The sequence below is a fragment of the Enhydra lutris genome, unplaced genomic scaffold (assembly GCF_002288905.1).
Source record: "Enhydra lutris kenyoni isolate GAN:26980312 unplaced genomic scaffold, ASM228890v2 scaffoldscaffold9, whole genome shotgun sequence".
Taxonomy (NCBI): Eukaryota; Metazoa; Chordata; class Mammalia; order Carnivora; family Mustelidae; genus Enhydra; species Enhydra lutris.
In genome coordinates, this window is record NW_019154093.1 from 17,921,270 (window position 1) to 17,930,918 (window position 9,649).

Below are 9,649 nucleotides of genomic sequence, written 5' to 3' on the forward strand. Positions count from 1 at the left end.
GCCTGCCAGGCATCCACCCAGCCTGGAAAATACCATGACCAGAACTATCTGACACCCACAACCAGGCCAGGATCCCTCTCCCACTCCCACCTTCTCTGGGCCTGCCTCTGTCACGTACCAATCACTGTCCTGTGATGTTTATCTCCCCAACTAGGTGGGATAGTCCAAGGGGCAAGGACCAAGAGCCAAGGACCACGTCCCAAGTGACTTTGTACCCAGAAAGTAACAGGGTCCAGTAAATGGTGACTTAGTAATACTCTAAGGTCCTGGAAGGTTTGCATGGTGGCTGGCTGGGTTGCAACCTGGAGAGCCAGCCCGTGGGGAGGAGCCTCCTTCAGCTGGAGTATACACACCATGCCTCAGATGTCTGGAAAGAGAACCCAGTCCTGTCCCATTGCCAAGGACACAGTGAGAAGGTCCCTTCCTTTCTCTCTCGTGTCTAGGCTGCCCCTATTCTCATCTGATCCTCCTCAGTGCTGTCTCTGATCATTATACTAATCACTCACCACAACTGGCTACAAATAAAATTCTAGTCCTTTGAGGCTTAAACACAGCTGATTCTATGAACACCTCCTATTGGTGCTGCCTCCACATTTCTGTGACCTCTGACCTTTGACCTCATCGTTGTCACCTCACCTGGCCATGCTTTTCCTTGCTGTTCCCCACTGACCTTTACTGGGAACTCAGCTTTCCCCCCTCATTTTCCCCAAAACCATTCCCTTGAAGCATTTGTGTGCCACTAAACGTACTGAAGGTTTGGGGAAGGAAAGATTCTTAAACCTCGGAGGCACAATTTAAAATTAAGTATTGAACATCCCTGTTTTGAAAGCTTCCAGCAGCCTCTGAGGGTTCCCCACAGGCCTCTGAGTCTCTAACCTCCTGCTGTTTGCACTGTGGTGCTCGCTCCCTCCCCTCTACAGACTCCATCGTCCTGCAGGGCCTCCTCCGCAGTGTTCCCTCTCTTTGCGATGTGAGCCTGTCTGGGTCCAGACCTCTGTCCTCTGGCCCAGAGATGCGTGAGCATGCTATCAAAGGTAGTGGGTCCATGACAAAAGTGGCCACTCTCCTTCTCTACCCTCTTTGCCTAGTTGGCTCACCTCGGTGTAAAAATTCTGCACATCCTAAGGGAAGCCCTAATTCCCAGCGATGACCTTATTACGGCCAGCTGCCTTCCAGAATAGCGAAGCCCTCAGCACCCAGCCTAGAATCTCATGGTCCCCTGACTTCACCTTTGAAGAAAATGTCAGAGTGATTTCTTTGTAGAATGATTCCACGAATATTCATCCTACCTAGTAGATTGTAAGCTACCGGCCAAGTCACCATCAAGAGAAAGAATAAATTAATGACAGAAAGAGCATCCTCCACAGAAGAAACCAAATGTTCAAAACACAGAGGTGCGGGAAATCCATGACATAATCAGGAAACAAAAAGTAGTTTAAAATGTCTGCACTGGTAAGGTCCCTACTGGCCCATCTGGCTTCTTCGCACAAGTGAGCAAAAAGTGCCTTTCCTTCTTAATGTGTGTGACTCCTCGCCAGGGCTCACAGGTGGCTGCGTTTCCACCCCTACCTGCCCCCCTGGCCAGATCACGTGTGCAGGGCACCACCTGCACAAACACAGGAGGTAGCCCCGCTGCGTTGGGGAGTGGCGGGGGAGGTAAACAGGGGCTAGCTCATGCTAAGCCTGGAACTTCGTTACTTCTTTCCCGGATCGCTGCATCAGCCTCTTGACCGTCACCCATCTCTGTGTTCAAGCTCTCCTCTTCCAATTCACCCTACCACCAGAGCAAGAATGATCTTTGTTAAATGGAAGTCTTGTGTTGCCTATCTGTGTCAGATTCTCTACAATGTTTCCTAGCCTCGCAGGACGCCTATGAAAACTGCCAGCAGTACCGTCAGGGTTCAGTCCTTGGCACTCCTTCTCTACTGTGGCCAAAGAGAGGCTGTTCAGCAGAGTGGTTAAGAGCAGGGACTTGGTAGCCTGACATTCTGGAACCTTCTGGCTCTGCCCCTAGCTAACATGATCCCAGGAAAGTTGCTTAACCTCTCTGACTCCCTTCTACAAATTGGAGATGTTAACTGCAGCTACTTCATAGTAGAGCCATTGAGGGGATACATAAGTATAAGTATCTACATAAAGTATTCTTAACAGTGCCTGGCACATAAAGTCATAATTAAACTCAGTAAACATTAGCTATTATTGCTACTAGTAGAGCTGAGATGGGCACACAGGATGCTTGACACTACGTCATCCGTTATTTCAGAGCCAGCACAATGCGCTGTCAGGGCAAAGCAAGGGAGTGGTTAATTTTTCCTGAGGAATCAGGAAAGGCCGTAGCAGAAAAGTTCATGATGGAGCTGGACTTTGGAAGATGAGTAGGAGTTTCTAGGACAAGTCACGCAAGCAGAAGGGACAGCATGAGCCAAGGCGGCAAGGTGCGAAAGTGCACGGCATGTTCCCACAGAATAGGGACACTGCTCATTTGCAAATACTGACCTTGCACATTTAATCTCCCTTTACAAATCATGTTTCGTTCCAGCCTCTCAGCTCGAAGGCAGAGAGCTCTGAGATTCATTGACCAGAGACGGGAGCGGATTCTGCATCTGAGCCCTGATGCAGCAGCTGCCCCAGCCCCACTCGTGTCTCCCAGGCCAGCATCAGTGCTGTTTGCTGGGTGACTTCCTGTGGAAAGCCCTACAGCTCTGTGCCGGGGCTGGGTGGGGCTTGCTGTGAACCCTCTCCGGAGTTTCTCAGGGGCTTGAGTCCTGGCTGCCCACGGTGCTAACCTGTCTATGAGTACATCCTAAACAGCCACCTTCCCTAATGAGGAAACATTGTCGCATTTCCTCAGGTTCCTGCTGGCCTCTTGGGATCACCCGACAAATAAACTACTTGTACCTGCTTTTATGTGCTACTTCCGGCAAACCAAACTCAGTCTTTTGAGACTCTGACGTCCATGTGACCGAGCTTGATTTTGCTACTACTTGCTTTGTGAGCAACCCTGGGCCCCACCATACCTCAGTTTCTTCATTCTTAATGAGAATGGGGCAGGGGCTGCAGATATAGGAATTAGCTGAGATGGGATCTAGGAGTCTTCTAATGCCAACATGGCATGCTTTTGGCTCAATCCCAGCTCTGGGGTTGGTGGGGGGGAGTGGGCAGTGGTGGAGGAGGGGTACAAGGAAAACAAGCCGCACACTGGCACGCTGGGTGGAAACAGCACAAAGAAAGAAACACTGAAAGATAGTTTTTAGAGAATTGAAATGGGTTTGCCATGGGCAATAACGACATTAAGAAGTTGCTCTGGACTGTGAAAGGCTGATGTTTAAAAACCAATAGTGCTCTTAAAAATACCATGAAGAAACATTTCAAAAAGTGATTTGTAATCGAGCTTGGACTACAAAAGCACTCAATTTAATATGTGAGGCTCGTAACTATGTCCCTGGGTGTGAGAGTTCACATCAGTTAGAAGGTGGTGGAAGCTGCTGGGAGCCCAGGCAAAACAGGGTCAGTTTTCCATTAACCTAAAACTAGTGTCTCTCTCAACTTCTGGCCCTAAGTAAGATAACTGTAATTTCTTCTTTTTCTCCAGGGTGAAAAGTTGGGAGAACTTTAAAGGTTATATATATATAAATATAAATCCTAGAGACTTAAATTGAGCTAGTAACAGTTTACTTTCATATTTCAAAATCAAATCTCAGCTTTAGCTCAGACTCACAATGTAGAAATGTCAGATTTGTTACAGCGGTCTTACATAAAATCCACAACTTTCATTTAAAGAGGAAAGAAAACCTCCACCATTTTATCTTATCCCCTGAATAAAATGCAAAAGCCTGATCCATCTCTCAGAGTGGTTTGTGTGTAAATTTAAAAGAGAAGGACCCTCAGGTCAGCTAGCTCAGTTCTCCTTTGCCCTTTGGGCCAGGTCATACATTCTCTGATTAGCCTCCTTGATAAGTAAAGCTCGCCAGGCTCTGCTTATATGCCTCCAGTGATGGAGAACTCCCTAACTCAGAGCTGGAAGCCACCATTGGACTACACAGACCATTAGAAAGTTCTTTCTTTTACTGCCTAAACTCTGCATCCCTGCATTTCCAACCATGTACACAAACAAACCCAGCACTGTGAAGATAACTCAAATGAATCATTTACTCCAAATTACATCCCCACTATTGGTGACTTATTCTTAAAAGAATAATTCACAAAACTGAGAACAACCTGTAGAAGGGCAAATTAATCTGGAAGGAGAAGTACATGAAAACTAAAGAAACTGGCCATTTTAGACCACTCACAATTGTTTTATAAAAATGATTCCACATCAATCACTTCATGTAGCTCTCAGTAGCACTCTAGGATGTTGAATTATTTACAAATGAAGAAACAAACTCAGAGAGGCCATGAGATGGCCTAGCCCCATCACTCAGTAATGGAGGTGGTCTTCTAGCCCAGAGACGGGACTCTGCCTTCAGATATCACCCCATGCCCTGCTCACATATGCAGCAGTCTTTGTGGATGGTGCTAGCTTCCAGGCACACAGAATAGACGTGCAAAAAAATGGCAGTCCAAGCAGAAGTCAATCTAATAAAAAAAAGGCAGGCAAGTAAGGTATTGCATTACACTGCAATAAGGACTGAAAGTAGAGGAAGGAACAAAATACTCTGGGGAAATAGAGGAGAGAGAAACAAATTACCTGGCAGAGTTGGGGAGGTATGCTCACAGATATGACATTTAATTTGGATTTTGAATGGTGAGTAGAGATTTCTATGCAGAAAAATGGAATGCCGGGGCACCTGGGAGGCTCAGTGGGTTAAAGCCTCTGCCTTCGGTTCAGGTCATGATCTCAGGGTCCTGGGATCGAGCCCCACATCGGGCTCTCTGCTCAGCAGGGATCCTGCTTCCTCCTCTCTCTCTCTACATGCCTCTCTACCTACTTGTGATCTCTCTCTCTGTCAAATAAATAAATAAAATCTTAAAAAAAAAATCTAAAAAAAAAAAAGAAAAGAAAAATGGAATGCATTATATTCCAGGCAGAAGGAACAGCACAAAGCAAGACAAGTTGGTCATAGGGTGTGGCATGTTTGGGGAAGAGTGAGGTGCTTGGTGTGGCTGAAGCATCAGACGTGAAGGAGTATAAAGCAGACCAGCTTGGAGAGATAGGTAGAGGCAATGCTAAGGCCACGGAAGGCCACTGTAAATGGAGCGCCACGATGTAGCCAAAAATGGGATAGGGTCAGGGAGGGGGAGGAAGGGCAACGAGTACATATCCAAGGAGCATCTTATTGTTTGTTTAGGAAAATTGTTAACGTGAGAGAAAGAGAAGAAATTAAAGGGTCAGAGGCTGCTAAGGGATAGCTGTTTACGAGATTGTTGGGGGTATCACTGCAAGAAAGGGAAGAAATAAGGAAGAGTCCCCCGGAGATGAATGGATAAGCAAAATGTATACACACACAATGGAATACCACTTAACATAAAAAGGATGAAATTTTGATATTTACTACAACATGGATGGACCTTGAGAACGTTATGCTTAGTGAAATAAGCCAGTCACACGAGGACAAATGTATGATTTCACACATATGAGATGCCTAGTATAGGCAGATTCACAGAGACACGGAGTAGAATAGAGGTTCCCAAGGGGTGGGGAGAGGGGAGAAGGAAAGAATATTGTTTAATGGAGATGGAGTTTATGTTAAGGACGATGAAAAACTTTGGGGTATAGATGGTGGGGACGGGTACCCAGGATCGTGAATGTGTTTAATGCCACTGAATTATATAGTTACAAATGGTTACAATTATAAATGTTGTCATATATATTTACACAATAAAAATAAGGATTGGTGGATGGATGGATATATGCTAAAGCAAATCCAGTAAAATGATGAGTTCAGGTCTGAGCATATTGTTGTGTCTGTGGGTCTGGGGCCTGGGAAGATCAGGGCTGTAAAAGGTCCTTATAATTCCTGCTTGGGAAAAACACAACCTACCTCACAGAGCTAGTACTGAATCCGTATTTTTGTGTTGGGGGTGGGGGAGGGTGCCGCCCAGACGTTAAGTAATTTTTGGATAGTGAGTCACTTGAGGCTTTATTTCATTGGGGTCAACTGGGAAAGGGAGAGGGTGGGGCTTTTCTCTGTCCAGCAAGGCTTCTGGAACTGGTTTGGATTACACACGCGTGACTGTAGAATTTGGAGGTGGGGAGAGGATAGGACAGGAAGGACATGCGCCAACTACTGGCAGCTTTGTGGGGAGGTGGACTTCACGGGAACTGACAAGGAACGCCCCGTTTCAGACCCACCTTGTCAGCGGTCCCATGCTTCTGGGAGCAGCTCACATCCAGTGACTATTAAGTATAAAGGCACTGTCATTTCAGCGTCATGTGAGACAAGTCTGATGGGTCATTTTAGCTCAATAGCCCCCCTGGGGTTGGCCAAGGCTGCTACCAGGCCCACATCTCAGCTCAACCTCTCCCTACACCCGGTCCTGTGTCCTTCCTTCTTCCACTGGTGTGGACCCAGGGCATTCCCTAATAAACATCTTGCCCTCTGAACCCCAGGCTCAGAGTCTGATTCCAAACTGTGACTAATCAAGCTTTTTTTCTTTTATAAGATTTATATATTTATTTTAAAGAGAGAAAAATAAGAGAGGAAAAACGAGTGGGGGAGAGGCAGAGGGAGAGAATCTTCAAGCAGACTTCCCACGGAGCACAGAGCCCAGCGCAGGGCTGTTCTCATTCTCACAACCCTGGGATCATGACCTGAGCCGAAACCAAGAGTTGGACGCTTCAGTGACTGAACCAGCCACTGACCAAACTCCTTTGACTTTACCTAGTCATGGTTCTTGCTACATCCACAAACTCTGCTGACTTGATCTCTGAAGACAGACAATAACCTCCGCCTTCTCTGTGTGGACTGGTGAGTAGCTAAGGGCTATGTTCTGTTTTACAAGACAGGGCTTCAATTAATCCAGTTGGACAAGTAACAAAAAGACTCTCATGTGTTCAGCAAATAATTCCACCCTGGCTGCCCCCACAGCAAAAGCCATTAAACCTTGTGTGTTTTGTTTTCTCTCTCCTGCAACCCTGAAGTGTTTGCTGACATTTGAAGTCTGGTAATAATCACTGTCCCCTAGCCATGTTTCTGAATCTTCAGGCAAATTCATGGCTGTCCCATTTTCTGAGTCAGATGTTCTAACCAACTAATCCATTCCAAATAGACTTGCTTTTGGATATAAAAGGAAAAGATAAAACAAACATCTTTAAACTTCAGGGTCACAAAATTATACTAGAAAAAGTTCCCAGAGGAAATGCTGGTCACAGAAGACAGGTTTTATTAATAAAAATAAATATATTTGACACTTCTATATGTTGGCATGAATCAAATGAACCAAGACTGGGGACAAAAGATTGATCATTCAGAGCCTCTTAGAGGGATTTAATTTTTTGTTTTGTTTTACTTTTGGTTGAAGCCCAGAATATTAGGCAAAGGGCATCTTGCATTGTACTCAAATAAATCTCGGAACACACAGATGGCTTAAAAATGATAGGGATGCATAAACCTTTATAAATAAAAAGGACTCCAAAGAGATTCATTCCTTAAAATTGCAGCAGACCGCTGAACAATAGCTCATGTTTACTGAGCACATAGTGCCTGCCACTATGTTAAGTCTTCATTCATTTTCTTGTTGAACCCTCCCGACCTGCCTGAGATAGGTAGGACCTCAGTGTGCAATGTGAAGGATGCCTCCCTCCTACAGTTGGGCAACATGAAACCCTGGCCCAGACGTTACTTTCTCTTTCTGGGATGAGAAAATGGAGGCAAAGAAATTATTTGGCCCCTTGTCACCAACTCACACCATCGGTGCATGATTCCAGCAGGACAGAAAGCAGGCTGACTTGACTAAGCCAGGGCTCTTAGCACACCGCCCTGCACTTCCTCCTCCGCTAGAAGACACGAGAGCTCATTGCGGCAGGCTGGGTAGTGTAGTCTCTGTTATGGTGTGGTCCTCCTTGTCCTGGCTGTTCTCTCTGCCTGAGCTAGCTACCCTGCTGCTCTTCTCTGCCCGCTCAACATCCAGGCTTCTTTTAAGGCTCAAATGTCTCAACTTTTCCTTGGACCCTTCCTTCTTTTAGCAGAATTGACCAGATTCTCCCTTTGTCTTCACAGTACTCTGTACCTAGATATTTTGTTTTTCCAAGATAGAAGAGTAACAGCATTCAAAATGTTAATAAATGCATGTCTGGTCTTCCTAACAGTGGGTTGGGGACAGGTATTTCTCCTGGTCCTGGAGACAGGGGGGAAGAATTTTGTCCTGCCCCTTTACTTGCCCACCAGCCCTCAACTCTTTTTTTGTTTTGTTTTGTTTTCCTCTCCCTTCAGCTTCTAGAGCTCACAACTGGATTTGTTTGTATTTATTATTGCATTTTCCACGTTGAAGTTTAACCTACCTCATTGTCTCATTCTCCTTAGGAATTGAAGTTCCTCAAAAGTAGGAATGGGACTTCATTTATCCCTGTATCTCCTTTCCTTGGCACCTAGAACTGGACCTGGCAAAAAAATGCTCAACAGAGTTCAAGAAATGCTCCAGTGTCCCACTGAAGTTGAGTGCTGGATGCGTGTCTCTCTTAGTTCAGTGACAGCAAAGTGCTTATCAAATACGTAAATCTGTAGGACATGACTCAGAATGCTAAGTTCAAATGTTACTGATGGAATAAAAATTTATTAGCCTATTTCAAAAATGGCTGCTCGGAATACACAAAACCTTGTATCTTAGCTCTTTCATTTGTGCTATGATGGAAGAAGGGTTTCCATTTCAGAGGGAAACCACCATGAGCTTAAATTAAATATGCCATGGTGTCTGTACTGGGATAATGATAAGTCTTACATAATAGGTTGTGCAATATGATAAGTAAAAATATATGTATTATAATCAATGTAAGGTAAAGGTGTATGATATACTAAGTTATCATATAAAGGACTCAGGGTAGTTGAAATGCACCTGTGCTTCTCTCATGTTAAAATTTATATGAAATTAGAACATTAGGCCTAAGTAATTTATCTCCAAATTTGGAGAAACAGATTAACATTTACACTGACAGCTAAAGACTTTGGACACAGTAAGTTCATCCAGATGGATGGAACTGGAGGCAAACACTCATTATTAGTCAGAGCTGATGACGTAACATCAGTACATAAGAGGTAGCTGACAGGACACTTCTGTTATTGTTTTATGGGTTCATTCTATACTGGTGACCTGGTCCCCAAGTTTGCTCTATGTCAGAAACAGAAAATTTGAAGAGAAAAAAGAAATTCTGAGATAATGAGATGTGCCAATTGTCAGCAAGGACAGGACAGACATCAAAGTAGCATCAGTGCTAAAAATAAAAAAGAACCGTAATCACACAGAGGCAGTGACTGCGGGCACAAAGGCTCCCCTCCACCTCAGCAGCCCTGTGCTTGTGTGGGCTGACACAGCACCTGCTGTTCATGTTGGTGAGCTGGAATCATCAAGAATGCATTAGAATGTCTAGTTCAAGGAGGTTAGGAAATATGTGATACATTTAGATGTTGCAGTCAATAGTTAAAAGAACAAATATTTTAATGGAAGTATAACGGAACTCTTTGAGAAATTCAAATATTCAGAACTCATTAGG